Source organism: Lissotriton helveticus, chromosome 8, assembly GCF_964261635.1.
Source record: "Lissotriton helveticus chromosome 8, aLisHel1.1, whole genome shotgun sequence".
NCBI classification, from domain to species: Eukaryota; Metazoa; Chordata; class Amphibia; order Caudata; family Salamandridae; genus Lissotriton; species Lissotriton helveticus.
Genome location: NC_136069.1, coordinates 248,368,206 through 248,384,155, shown reverse-complemented (window position 1 = coordinate 248,384,155; position 15,950 = coordinate 248,368,206). Strand labels below are relative to the sequence as shown.

The 15,950-nt window shown below is 45.8% G+C and overlaps 1 protein-coding gene across 3 annotated transcripts in view; it reads left to right on the top strand.

Moving 5' to 3' along the window:
* TRPC6 (transient receptor potential cation channel subfamily C member 6) overlaps positions 1-15,950 on the top strand; it is a 453,173-nt gene that overhangs the window by 276,240 nt on the left and 160,983 nt on the right. The gene's annotated exons all lie outside the window — the stretch shown is intronic.

Here is a 15,950-nt window from a genome sequence, read left to right as displayed (position 1 = left end):
GTCGAGTGAAGTGCTGGGGTGCAGCTGAGAAACCTCCACCTGGGGAGGTGGGGGAGGCTCGTTCGCGCCGCCTCTCCCTTCCAGTGCACCCCACGCCGTCTCCTGGCGCAGGTATATGTGATGGTTGGACCAGGGCACCGCAGGACGTGTCTTCAGGTCAAACGGATTGTGGGACAAGGTCCAGAATGGAAGAGTCACCAAAAGGCTAAAAGTTCCGCCGGACCCCGGGAGCCGGCCGCCTATGTCGAGTGAAGTGCTGGGGTGCAGCTGAGAAACCTCCACCTGGGGAGGTGGGGGAGGTTTGTTTGCGCCGCCTCTCCCTTCCAGTGCACCCCACGCCGTCTCCTGGCGCAGGTATATGTGATGGTTGGACCAGGGCACCGCAGGACGTGTCTTTAGGGGTGTAGCTGAGAAACCTCCACCTGGGGAGGTGGGGGAGGCTCGTTCGCGCCGCCTCTCCCTTCCAGTGTACCCCACGCCGTCTCCTGGCGGAGGTATATGTGATGGTTGGACTAGGGCACCGCAGGACGTGTCTTTAGGTCAAACCCTCAAGTATGGCACCGAACATCCAGGACTTATGCCATTTGTGGAAGGCAGTGACATCGAAGAATCTCAGGGACCAAGCATATCCAGAGTCCTCCCCGGGGTATTTGCACAACGGTCCTCCACCCATAGGCCGCCAGCTATGCTACCTTGACAGGAACAGTGTCATGCATTTGGATCGATGTTGCAGCAGGCTGCGATGTAAATAGTTATTTAATGAAACGTTTTACCCTGTTACTTTGTTGGTGTGTTGTATATATTTATAATATTTGCATAGGGTTTGTCGTTATTTTGGGCGGGGTGGGCGGCGGAGCAAATTCACTGAAAAAACCATAGGTTATAGACCATATATAGTTAGGAATTAGCATTTAGAAAACCTTGAAAATTCACTGAAAAAACCATAGGTTATAGACCATATATAGTTAAATATCTCAAGTCCATCTGTGCACTCGATGGAGATACAGGTCGTCGATCAGAAAATGTGCTGGCCACCTCTAATGGTAATAGCGTGGCCAGGGCTTTTGTCGATGCCTCTGCAAATTGCACAGAGTGCATTTGTTTGACATGCCGCACCATGGTATGTATGGAAAAGGAATATTTTTTTGTTGGATTTCCTCTTGAGAGAAACGAGTCACATATCGTGCAGGTTACTTTTGGTGCATTTACTTTCTTTTGATCTTCAGGATAAGGGAAAAATTGCCAGATGAAAGATTCTTTTTTTCTTCTTAAAGGTAGTCGATCATTTTGTTCAGATTCGGAAGATGAATGAGATACGGTAGCCATTTCACCAAAGTCTTCCGAAAAATGTAGGACGTTGTTCTCTCTTGAGAGTAGAAAAGATAATGAGAGAAGTGGGTGGAGTGCTGCGTGTAAATTCCAGAATAGAAACTAGTAAGAACCAATTGGAAGTGTTGTTTTCATGTTGCAGCAGGCTGCCATGTAAATAGTTATTTAATAAAACGTTTTACCCTGTTACTTTGCTGGTGTGTTGTATTTATTTATAATATTTGCATAGGGTTTGTCGTTATTTTGGGCGGGGTGGGCGGCAGCGCCGAGCTATGTTGCAGCCATCATGGCGTCGAGCTCGGTTTCTCTCACTAGTTTCATATTTCTCATGAGGGGTTGTTCCTAATGTTTCTATTTTAGCGAGGTCAAAAAGAGATCCTGTCAGTGGCCTACTGATTTTGCTCGATTCCTTTTGTTTTCTCTAACGATTTTTAAGTTAAAGTTTGCTAGTACGATACAGTGGCTAGTCTGCATTTTATATATATGTCTTTTTTATTAGGGGTGTCCTCCGGTGGAGTCGGACGATCTACCTCTAATAAACGGTAAGTGTTCCTCTGAAGGAATGCGTCTTGAAAGTGGCTGACTGTAATGTATGATATTTCACTCAGTGACTTTCAGGCCCATGCTGTTTCAAAACTGTGCATGTGTTTGAAGCAGGCGTAGGTATTGACGCAGCATAGAAACTACTAAGAACCAATTGGAAGTGTTGTTTTCAAGTCACAAAATACCAAGATGTGTACATTCGGTCACGCACGAAAATTTTCATAATAATAAAAAAGAAGCCTAGGTTTAGTGTCTTTGACGTAGTATAAGTTCTTTGATGGGTCTATGAAGAAATTTAATAAGTTGCAATTGTAAAGTTTTCACGAAATATATAGGCAGGTGCACGCACACGGTCGCGCATGAACGAAAGCCAAAAAAGCGGAGATAAACCCCCCTTATAATATGCTCCTGGAGCTCTTTTTGGTAGAATGAGTTAGTTCTGAAAAGAACTTTTTTTTTTTAAACAAGTTTTATGTTTTAGATTTTTTAAACTTGCAACAACATTTTCATGTGTGACACAGGATCGAAATGAAATGAAGAAATTTATCTTTTCTCGGGGTATTTATGACTCTCAATTTTTAGTTTAGTAAGAATGAGGCTCTGCTCTCCGTACAGAAGAATTTCTCCACACTCGTTGCATTTCATGTGCTCCTTTGCAAGATATGGTCTCAAGTCCATCACAGCACTCGATAGAGATACAGGTCGTCCACCAGAAGATGTGCTGGCCACCTCTGATGGTAATAGCGTGGCCAGGGCTCTTGTCGATGCCTTTGCAAATTCAACAGGGTGCACTTGTTTGACATGCCGCACCATGGTATGTATGGAAAAGGAATATTTTTTTCTTGGATTTCCTCTTGAGAGAACCGAATTGCATATCGTGCCGGTAACTTTTGGCGCATTCACTTTCTTTTGTTCTTCAGGATAAGTGAAAAATTGCCAAATAAAAGATTCCTTTTTTCTTTTTAAAGGTAGTCACTCATTTCCTTCAGATTCGGAAGATGAATGCGGGGCGGCAGCCCTTTCAGCAAAGTCTTCCGAAGGGTGTTGAACGTTGTTCTCTTTTGAGAGTAGAAAAGATAGTGAGAGAAGTGGGTGGAGTGCTCCGTGTAAATTGCAGAATAGAAACTACTAAGAACCAATTGGAAGTGTTGTTTTCAAGTCACATGACTTCACATGCGCGTCTCAGGACGTGTACGCGGTGATAGTATCTGGTCACGTACGCCATTTGGAAGTAGCGGTCTAATTCAGCGAAGTTTCAAAAAGTATAAAACCTTTTATAAATTTTTTTTAAAATAACAAGGTGTGTACATTCGGTCATGCACGAAAGTTTATAAAGACATTCGGCTCCATTTAATGAAAATTTTCATAATATTAAAAAAGAAGCCTAGGTTTAGTCTCTTTGACGTATTATAAGTTCTTTGATGGGTCTATGAAGAAATTCAATAAGTTCAGATTGCAAAGTTTTCACGAAATATATAGGCGGGTGCGCGCAGTCGGTCGCGCACGAAAGCCTGGAAATGCGCTATCCATTTTATTGAGAACTGTTGCCGAGAGTGCGCACACCGGGTCGTGCACGAAAGTTTAGAAAGGCTATTTTTATTTACAGACAAATTTTAATGCGTTGAAAAAAAGGCAAGGTACAGACTTTCTAATTCTTTATCGCTTTACAAGGAGTCTCTATGCAACTTGAACAGTGAAGAAAACGGCTTGTTTCCCAAAAAAATATTGCCAGAACTTTATTGACAAAAGTATAGGTTGTATACACGAGATATTTCTGAATTAGCATTTCAAAAACCAATGAAATTCACTGAAAAAACCATAGGTTTTACACACGTTATAGTTAGGAAGTAGCATTTACAAAACCTATGAAATTCATTGAAAAAACCATAGGTTTGACACCAGTTATAGTTAGCTGGAAATTTTACTGATATAAAACCAATAAAATTCCACGTTATAGTTAGTTGGACTCACTATAACTTGCGCGTGTAATGCACTGCTGATGACGTCACATATTACATCACTCATGACATCACTGATGACAGCATCCTTGTGACACAGTGACAGACCTCCTTTCACTGTAATCTAACCCTTGAAACGCATATTCAAAAATAGAAACTAAAATGTTCAAAAAAATGGAGATACCCATACCAGTTACAACAACCAATTCAATAATTCCACCATCTATATACACATGCACTAATTCACCAACAGTTCTATATAGTCACTCATATATATATTCACTAATCATATGTAGTGATACACCTACACATCCTGTTACACACCGACAGTCATCCAAAAGTTATTCACACACATACTCACACATGCAAATAAACTATTGAACATCCATTTATTTGCATAAACAGCTATACACACACTACCACTTTACTTCTAAGGAAACTTACACATACTTACTCTCTTAAAAAATCACTTATAGAAACACATACTAATTTAAACAGGAACTCTTACAATCCCTCACTCTCACATATAGTCACTTATATACATCAATATTCACATATACTACATTAAAACATATGTAGTTACTGATAAAGACACTAATAAGACAGTCATTCACTCACTAACACAGACATATGCACACTAATCCACCCATACAGTCCTGCACATATGCTGTCTTCAAAACACATACAAACAGAGACTCAGTCATTCATGCATCTATGTGTTAAGTAATACCCCCACCAAACCATACAGACACTCATACTGATACTAAAACAAACATCTAATAACCTATATACATACACATGTACCTACTCATCAACCCATGCAGCCACTTATACACAAAGTGAAACACTAATAAATATATTTAAATATTTAAGCATTACTCAGTAATAAATGTATTCACTAAGATATTCAATAATATATACATATATAACACATATTTATTTTTCAGAAAGACACACATTCACTGGATGGTGTCATCAGTGATGTCATGAGTGATGTAATATGTGACGTCATCAGCAGTGCATTACACGCGCAAGTTATAGTGAGTCCAACTAACTATAACGTGGAATTTCATTGCTTTTATATCAGTAAAATTTCCAGCTAACTATAACTGGTGTCAAACCTATGGTTTTTTCAGTGAATATATATATAAACATATACATTTAAATGTAAGTATAACGTAAATCAGAGTAAAAAGTGGGATGTGTAGTGGGAGGGGCACAAAAATAATATTCTTTTATTCATGAGCACAACTAACGGAAGCACGTACCCTGGCAGAACTTTGCATCTGCCAGTCACTCATAAAATACAAAACAAATACATATATACAAAAACAAAATGTGAAGTGGAACTGGGGTGCGGGTGTGGGAAGGGAGCACTTAGTAGCCAGGATGGGGAAGGAGAGTAAAAACAGAGCCCAGCGGCGAAAGGTACAGAAACAAATGGAGGAGAGCATTTAAACACATTCTCTCTCATGGAGAACTAAATGCAAACTAAATTAAAGAGTAAATGTGAAGTCAGCAGTGGAAGGCTAGAGCCCATCTAACCAAAACATTAACAAACCAAAAGTGGTCTGGGTGGGACAAGAACAGAGAGGAAAGCTATTGAATTAAAAGCAGACAGCTGAAATAGACTACAAAGCTATCCAATCAGGAGCAAGAGGCTAACCCAAAGCTCCCTCTAGGGGGCTTATTATGAGCCCCTTGCGGCACTTTTACTCCACCAGTCCGTCACTTTGTTGATGCCCTGGTGGAATAAATAATGCTCCACGTTACACCAGATCTACAAAGTTACACATCTGGCAGAAGTCTCACTTTGTAAAGGCCTGCGCTACATTATACCTGCTTCAGGTATATTGTATGCAGTGTGTGCGTTCCCCCACATGAAAGCCTCTTAGAAGTGATGCAGTGAAAAATATCAGATTTCACTGCTCCATTTCTAGGAAGCCACTGTGTCAAAACCTTACACCTGTTTCACAATATTCTTAAGGGTGACACAGTGCAATAGGTATAGGCCTCCCGCATGCATTGCTGGAGTTGCATCATGCTAGCGACACAACCGCAACAATGCGTGGTATTTGTGCAGACGAATACGTCAGGATTCCTGACATATCAATCAATCCTTGCGACATGGAGCAACGTACAGTAAATACGGCGCATCCATGGTGTCGCAAGGAGGGCGCACTGAAAAGAGTTGTTTCGCTGTTTTTACGCAGCGATGCAACACTTTTCATAAATGAAGCCCTATGTATATCTTATGTTACGCATTGGAAAGATTAAGCCTTGCCTATATCTGAACCCAGACCTAAACCTGGGTTAATTAATAAATTATTCAATCTTTTATGATTATAATTTAACTATACTTAAACAACAAAACAAATGGCCAAAGTTGAATTGGATTTTATTGCTAACAATTTAGGTACATGTTACAGCTAACGCAATTAGGCGTCAAAGAAGTATTTTATCGCAAACAACGATTACTGAAAAGAATCATTTGTATATGGGAACTTCAGTAACAAGTGTAATTTTTCCCTTAAGCCCATTATGTCAAGCGCTCTGATGGACAACAGTGGTTGTCTTGAAATTGTATTTCAGACTCTGTCAGAGCACTGCTGTGGTGGTGAGCCTTACATATTTAGACAGTGCAAACCAAGTAAGTCACAAAACCTGATGTGCCAACGCCCATAGAGTGAAGGTAACATAGTGGGACGTGTACGGCCTGTTGACCTTCCAAGGGTTCTGTTTATAGAGAGCGAGCCTAAAATATTGGTCATAACAACGTTTTTAGGTCTCGCGACCTATCAATGCGCATGCGCATTGAGCGGAGCGAGAATTCAAGTACTCAAAATACTCTTGAAACCACGGGTTTTTCCATGCGGTTTTCTTCGAGTTCACGTGGCCACAGGCACGCGCTTTTGGGCCATAAACTTTCACGGCCATCTGTTCCCCAGCTCCAGCACCTCCCCTCTCTCTCTCCCCGCGCACAGCCTTACTTGGATTTCTCCTCCCCCTCCCCAGCCAGCTTCCCCCAGGCCGTAGCAGCACTCCTCCCACACCTTTGAAGTGAAGCTTAGCTTCACTTCATAGGCCCCTGCTGCTTCACACCCTCATCCCGCTCTCCCCGCTCGGCCCCCTCCCCTGCCCGCCGTGTCGCATTTCTCCTCCCCCCTCCCCTTCTCTGCCTTCCCTCCGTCTTGTTCTTACTTATTGCCCCACTAGTCACGAGGACCATGCACTGATCTCTTTTTAGGTCTTTTTAAAAATGCTTCGATTTAAATCAATGTGTCGCCGGATTTATAAGCGCTTTAATTTTATTTGCGGGTGCTGCGCTTTTTCTCACAAGTGCTCGCCAACCTTTTTTTAAATAGTTGAATTTGCATCAGCGTAGCTCCGATATTACAAGCGATTCGCTTTCATTATATTTGGAGCTTCATCTGCTCCCCCTATAGCCCCCCAAAAACAGCCTGCCCATTTGTTGCTCCACCCACGGCTTCACCGACAAAAGCCTCTTCCAGCTATATAATGAGCCGCTGTGCCGGGCTCCAACTCGCCCCCTTCCCTCCTTCCCTACAGCTGCTGATTAACAGCCCGCAACACCAGAACCAGATGCATTTGAGTACTGGTTTTGTTAAATATTTCTTAAAAATATGAATTTACTGACTTACCTAGACTCGTAAATGGTACACTTACTTATGCCTTCTTTGCTGCGTGTAGGAGATATGCCATATTAGTTCCCAGAAATACATCCTACTGCTCAAAGTGTTACTACGGAAACAGAGGATTAGGGCAGTAAGATTTTTGGTTTACTAATACGCTTCCAAGTTACAGTTTTTTGGGCGACAAAAGTGTTTTTGTCCAGACCATGTTCGGGAACATTCTTCCTGCTTTCCATCACATGTGAATTAACTCAAGCGAGCTTATTTTTGCCAGGATCTTCCCAGGGCAATTGAATATGTATTTAGTTCTCTCCTTTTGAACAAGAATTACTATGCTTCCCTTCAATGATTTCAGCATAAACCAAAAATGGCATTTCTGTATATAGAGGTCAAACGTGCAGATGGTTTTAAAAAAAAAATTCTGTAATTAATATACCTTATCGCAAACTACTACTGGTTTCTACGCGTGCTGATGCAACTCACTAAAAGAAAATACTACCTATAGAATTATGAATAAGTGTTTTTATCCTGCCAGTATTTCTTGCAGGGGTGGGGACGCTTTCCTCTATTTGCAAATACCGTAAACATATATATCTAACTCTCTACGGTCCATTTCTTATCCTCATTATGTTTAACATATACCAACCATATCTAACTGGTCACACCCTCACCCACCCTCACCCACCCTCACACCCCCTCACCCTCACACCCTCACTCACCCCCTCATCCTCACCCCCCCCTCATCCTCACCCTCCTCACAACCCTCTCACCCTCACTCAGCCTCACACCCTCACCCTCACACACTCTCACCCTCACACCCCCTCACTCACCCTCACCTTCACCCACCCTCACCCACCCTCACACCCCATCACCCTCACACCCTCACTCACCCCCTCATCCTCACTCACCCCCTCATCCTCACTCACCCCCTCATCCTCACCCCCCCTCACAACCCTCTCACCCTCACTCAGCCTCACACCCTCACCCTCACACACTCTCACCCTCACACCCCCTCACTCACCCACACACACTCACACACCCACTCACCCTCACCCTCACACCCCCTCACCCTCACACCCCCTCACCCTCACACCCTCACACCACTCAGTGCTACAACACATATGTGTGTGTAGGTGCAAATGCAATGTTCTTGGATTTTCGTCAAAATAAAATACACTGAACATAATCTTCAAAAAATGTATCTACAAACGTTCAAGCTATTGCCATTATAAATTACAATAACTTTTATTTAAGTATTAATTATTTACAAAATTAAAAGCCTTTGTTATTTGTAATATCAATACATCTAAGTCACGTAAATACAACACACATTGCATTACAAATGCTATAGGTGTCACATTTGCGAGAGTTAAAACTATTGACATTGTAACTGACAAAGCTATTCATTTTGCTATTTTCAAAACCAACACATAAATTAAAAAAGTGTCATTCACAATACCAACCGCTCAAACTTTCCTAATGCGAAATGTTAAAAGTATGGGCATTGTAAATCACAAAACAAAAAAATAAAATGTCATTTAGAAAACCAATAGCTCAAACTTTCCTACTGCGAGACCTATTGGCAACGCCAGTGCTTGTTGTAATTTACTGTAGAAGATGGTGAAGACTTTCAGGACTAAACCTGCAAAATAGTTCGAACTTATAAACCCAATTATTTTCATATAAAGGAAAAGGGGCTCGAAATGGAGGAAACAGATAAGTCCAGAAGCCTCTGCATGTGCAGTTTCGGGAGTCAACAATGATGATGGAGTGTTTGCTCGTGGGCTCATTTATCATTTTTTCATGCAAGGAACAGACCTGCCCTAGCCAGGTCCCTTCAGCGCCTGCGGTGCTAGAGGGGTGAGGGGAAATGGGAGCAAGCCTTCAGGGGTGTCCATTTAGCCCAAGACCAATAAGTATTTGTAGGATCTGGAAGACCCAAGGCCAAGGGTCCCGCTTCTCGTCCTACAGAACGCCCCATCATTTGACTTTAAGCCGCTGCTACTGGCCTCAGCATCTTTTCCGATAGTTACCCACATCACGCTCGCTTCTGTGAGAGCTCATCTCCGCCTGCGCTCCTCTGTGCCACGCGGCATTCATGAGGAGCGCCAATGGAGCTGCATTTCAGTCCGAGATTCTCTCGGCAGTATCATTCGGAGAGAAATACCATTAGTTCACTATTGATTTCGTTTCTCCTTTCGGCAAGCCGCTGTTACTTAATCTTCAAGGTCAGAGGCTCTTCCCTAATGCAGAGAGACAGGGTCTTGCCTAGGGTGACCTGCGAGTACCTGTTTCATTGTTTTCCGAAATCAAAAGGCAAAGTCAATTTATCTTTAAGTCAAGAAGACTGTAGAAGGTACCTTTAGTTTACTGCTTGTATTCAGCGCATAAATCCTCTCAGCATCCGTGGCTTTGATGTTCATTTCGCAGTGCCTCTGTGGCATGAGACATCAGTACTATCTGGAAATTGCATTCTCTGTACTTACCAGTGACCACGAGCCCAGAGCAGCCATTCCCAAAGGCTCTCTGTGCATGACTTTCCAGTGTTGATAATGGCCCAGTTGTATAAAGATAGGGGCGGTGCTTGCTCCTTCTTTTTTGTTTTTTTTTGCAGTTTTATATAGCACAAACTCACACTAAGGTATCAGAGTGCTTTACATGAGCACCAGTTGCATTACATAACACCTCACTCCGCCACTTCAGAAACGCAGGGCTGCACCATATTTACAAGAATATGGTGCAGCCCTGCGTTTCCCCATGCGCAACGCTACACTTTACAGCCTAGCACCAATGTCTGCGTGCAGGGGAAGATTGTTTATGTGCAGTAATATGTCCCTTCCTGCACATAAACAATCTTTAAATGCCATTTTGTCACTTCTATGTGTGCTGCTTAATGCAGCACACATGGAAGTTACAACATTTTTTTTTTTTTAAAGATTGTTTATGTGCGGGAAGGGTCACCTTCCGGAACATAAACAATCTGAAGCGTTTTGCTTTTTTCATGTGTGCTTCACAAGGCAGCACACGTGGAAAAAGCAAAAACAAGGGGAAATAAAGCATTACTCGTCGTTTCGACAAGTTAAGACCAGGTTTTTCCTGGTCTTAATTTTGGCACTGCCTCCTATTTATGCCACTCTTGTAAATAGGGGGCAGCATCAAAATCAATGGGTGTTGCTGGTGGAACACCCACCGCAAATCCCACTGCTCACCCCTTTCACGCCAAGCATAGCGTGGAAGGGGCCTTATTTACAAGGCAGCGCTAAGCCGCGTTAAGTGGCTCAACGCTGCCTTGTAAATATTGCAAAGCCTCTAACACCACAGGAACGTCGGAAAAAGAGACGTTCGCGACAGGGCTTGTATATATGCCCCTCAATTATTTTATTTTTTTAGGCACTGTGAGATTAATTGATTTGCCCTGAATCACAGGATGTTTGAGACTCCCGCCAGACTCAAACATGGTTCCTCAGCACCAAAGTCAGCTGCTCTGGCTGATAAGCCATTCGTTTACCATACTAACTCTGCCTCACACCTGCACATAATCAGGTTAATTTTCTATATCCCTCGTTTTTATTCAGCATCATTCATTAATCATATGCAATACAGCCTATTTTCTTCTCTGGAGGAGTCTGCAGATGGTATCATGGCATGCATGTCAGTTTGTCCTGTGAACAGACTCTCGTAATCCTGAGAGCCGTTAGCTGAGGGGGGTGCTATTAAGGGGTGGCAAGCTGAGGGCGCCTGAGCGAGGCGATGCGGGGGCCTCCCTGAGAGACATGGGGCAGGGGGATTGCCAGGGGGCTCTGGGTCCTGAAAGGCCAGTCAATGCCTCACTGCAGTTTGTGCATCGATGTTCTCTTTAATAGTTTGGATGGGGGCTAGTTGGTTTGTATCTATCTTGAGGAGTGGGAGTTGGGGAGTTTTTTGGGGTTGTTTTTTTTAATGGGGTCAGGCATGTCACTGAGGAGGGGCAGGAGGGAGGATCATTGTGGTCTAAGATATGGGACCCACCGTAGGACTTAAATGTGTATCATGGAATTTCAGGGAAATGCACACTATGACATGCCGACACAAGATCCATGCGTATTTGGTGAGGAGGGGAGTACAGATCGCTCTGCTGCAGGAAACGCATTTAACGCAGAATGAGGGGGCGCGCTGCAGCGTAGATGGAGGGGGCAGTTGTTCTGCACTTCATACTCGGCCTTTGCCAGGGGCACATTGGTCTGGATACAGGCGTGGGTTCTGTTTTAGTGCACTAGACAATTGATTGATCCGGATGGTAGATACGTGGTGGTAGCGGGACGATTGCACGGCAGGGATATAGTACTAGGGAGCCTCTATGCCCCCAACATAGACCAGGCTGGTTTTTTTGCGCACCTCTCTGGGAAGTTAGCACCCCTGTTGACAGGCACAGTGCTGATGGGGGGCGACTTTAATTGCATTGCTGACGTTGAACTGGATCGTTCTCATCCACCTCTCCCAGATGCTCCCATACACATACTTGTAACGACTCGACAGGTGTGGCAGCACTGGTGGGGACTGATAGATACTTGGAGGGCTCACCACCCGGGGGATAGTGACTACTCATACTTCTCTGGGTTGCATGAGTTGCATGTTCGTTTGGACTCGATCCTTTGTTCTCCAGATGTCCACATAGGGGCTACCCATAGTGAATATTTGACCAGAACGATTTCTGATCATAACCCGCTGCTAGTATTGCGGGATTGGATACGAGTTAGTCCCGCCATCCCTACTTGGCATTTGAGGCCGGAGGGGTTAGAAGATCCGGTGTTTAGGAACACAATTGGATCTACGATTGACGACCACTTCCTAGATAATACTGGGACTGCATCAAGCCTACTTATTGAATGGGATGCATTCAAAACTGTATTCAGGGGGCGTTGCATTGGGGAGGTGGTGGGAGTCCAAAAGATGTTGACACAGGATGTGCTGGGGGCAGAGAATAGGCTTCGGGAACTGGAAAGGAAGAGACCAGAACGACCTCATAGGCAGGAGGACCCACTCGCAGTGGGCGAGGAGTTGGCGACACAGGTAGAAAGGCTGCGCTGCTTTGATTATAAGGCCTACACCACTCTGGCCCAAGCAGAACGGGACAAGTCAGTGGCGCTGCTGGTGTGGCAGGCATACCTGGCGCACAGAGGGACGCCAATCCTGGAGCTCTGGGGTCAGGGGTAGGTGGTGTATCATACTCAACAAGACATCAACACACAATTCCTGAACTACTATACCACTCTTTATCAGAGCTGACTTGACCCTGGGGCTGCCAACAAAATATTTTTTAGATGGGGTAGAACTCCCCTGGATTGATAACGAGGCGGCAGAGTATCTTGGTAAAGATGTTGAGGTGGGAGAAGTGCCATAGCGCCATCAAGCATATGGCAAGGAACAAGACACCGGGGACGGACGGCCTTCCGGTAGAATTCTATTCTGAATTGGTAGATATCTTGGCCAGAAGCTAGAGGTATTATATAACAAGGCACAACGGGAGGGTTGTGTTCCTGTTTCCAAGAGGGAGGCAATCATCGTACCTCTCCTCAAACCGGGTAAGCCGGCCTGGGACCGAGCTGCATACAGACCGCTTGCCATGCTTAATTTGGACTATAAGATATTAAGTCGGATCCTGGCTGGTCTGCTATTGGCCCACATGCTGATGTTAGTTCACATGGACCAGGCGGGATTTATCCCAGCTAGGAACATGGTGATGAACGCACAGAGGCTACTGCGTATCTTGAGGGTGGACACCTATTGCAGGGAGGAGGCTTGTATTTTTACGGTTGGCATCGAAAAGGCCTTCGATAGCCTAGAGGAGTCATATCTTTTCGCGGTCCTGAGGGCTTTTGGCCTGGGAGACCGCTTTGTGGAATGGACGGCGATCTTGCCCAGGTCAGAATGGGGGTTGATTTCTACTGCTTGCAAAGTGTGTAGGGGCATGAGGCAAGGCTGCCCGCTGTCGACCCTACTCTTCGCACTGGCAATGGAATCCATTGCTGTTCATGCTAGATCGGGCCATCACTACGAGGGGCTGATGGTGGAGGGACACTTACAACACATAGGGCTGTATACCGACAATCTCCTTTTGTATCTGGCTGACTCGGGGTAGGCCCTCTGGGGAGCTAAGGGACTGCTGAATTATTTGGGAGAGATTGTGGGACTTCGCGTGAACTGGTCCAAATCCTTTCTCTTCCCGACACATCCAGACAGGGATGGGTCACAGCCGGCAGAGGGGGTAACTTGGGGAACTAGAAGCTTGCCTTACCTCAGAACCCAGATATACCACAACCCTGGAGACATGCTGGAGGGCAATGTAGGGCAAGCAGTGCACAAGATCAAGAGCTGCTTTGAGTTTTGGAAAATACTCCTGTTGTCGGTAGCGGGCAGGGTTGCCTTTGTGAAGATGGTCACACTACCCAGACTCCTGCATTTATTTGGGACGCTCCCGATCTGGATCCCAACTAAGGCCCCCATTAGGATGACGGGCAGACTTTGTCCGCCCGCCATCCAATCGGAAAAAGGGACCGCCCGCTTTAAAGCGGGGGTACCGATGCTGGCATTAGGATGCGTCCGCCACAGTGGCGGGTACATCCCTCATTTTTAACATTGTGGTGGGCGGTGCTCTCTGCACCGCCCGCCACAATGTTAAAAATACATGCATGCATTTGCATACACGAAGCGGCAGGCACCGCGCGGTGCCTGCTGCATTGTGTATGCAAATGCTGGGGGATACCACAGATACCCCCCGTGTGCACCCCCACCTCTCCTTCACTCTGGGGGCCCGCAGGGGGCCCCCAGAGTGAAGACTGCATGCCTTTCCGTGGGGAAAGGCATCTCATCAAGCCCATCATAATATGGCTGGCAGTGTCTAATAGACACCGCCACCATATTAATCCTTTTCCGCCCCGGCTGCAAGGCGACTGGGATGGAAAAGCGGCGGACGGTATTTCCGTCCGCCGCGGTCCCCCCGCCATACTAATAGGGCGGGGGGAATTCAGGTGCGGATGGCTGTAGCCACCATCCCATCGGAAAAAGGGACCGCTCGCCTTAAGGGCGGGGGTCCCGATGGTGGCATTAGGATTCGCCCGCCACAGTGGCGGGAGCATCCCTCATTTTTAACATTGTGGCAGGCGGTGCTCTCTGCACCGCCCGCCACAATGTTAAAAATGCATGCATGCATTTGCATACACGAAGGCCGGCGGTGGCTACCGCAAGCCCTGCGGGGGCAATCCGCCCGCCATCCTAATGGGCCCCTAAGGTACCACGCAGCTCTACACACTGCTCACAGGATTCTTGTGGGGCGCAGGGTGACGCACAGTGGCCCTAGTAACCATGCAATGGCCCAGAGCGGAGGAGGGTTTTCCTTACCAGAGGCCTATTATCACGCAGCGCAGTTACAGTGGTTCACAAAATAGGTGGCAAGACGTACCTGGCACCGGGAGGAACCTGATGGGCCGGACCCTTCTTTGGCGCTGCTATCTCGGGTGGTGCTGCGATTGGCAATGGGGAATAGGATGGTCCCGCCTGACCTACAGGAAGTGCGCCACTGTTAGAACTGATTGGCTAGGCGTGCGCGGATGCACATCCCCTATGCTCAGGAGATCCCGCTAACGGTATGTGAGCCCTAGCCTCATGGAGGTGATTGGGGTAGGCTACGGGACTAGGAGGATCCAAGAATCACTACTATAGGGGACCTTTTTAGGGCAGTAACATTCTACCTTTTAATGATCTTTTGGAGCGCCATGATCTACCACGAGGGGATTTTATTCTTAATGCCGCACTGACAGCAGCCATTAGAGAACATTGGTGAGAGGGGATGGCAGAACCTCAGACCTCTCTGGCCTGCCGATATGTAGTAATGTCAACGGGTACTTTTAAGGCATCACATGCCTATACAGGAGGATCACCCACTGCCTGAGACAGCCCCCACTGATGACCTTGAGTCTCAAGTGGGAAGAGGATTTAGGCATACCCATTGAGGAGAAGCCTCTGGGGGAATTGGTAGAACAGGTCTGGAAGTGTTCTAGGAACGCACGCTTTCAGCTAATCGACTTTTACGTGTTGCATAGGGCGTACCTTTTCCTGGGTAAGGTGAATGAATACTTCAGAGTCTCGACTGCGTGTCCACAGTGTAATCTAGAGGAGACAGGGCTCCTCCACATGCTTTGGGACTGTCCACATCTGGGAGAGTACTGGAGGGGGGTGACGTCTGAGCTGGCAGCAGCAACAGAGAGAGGGGTCGCACTAACACCAGGCTGTTGTTTATTACATTGGTTCCCACATACTGCCAAGACCAAAGTTACTACCAAGTTTATAGACCTGGGGCTGGTTTTGGCCCAGAGGGAGTTTAGCAGCCACTGGAAGGTGAAGAATGGCCCAACTTAGCACAATGGTCCAGGGAGTTAGTGAAATGGGCGGAGGCAGAGGGGAATTGCAGATTGCGAATGGCCAGACGAGC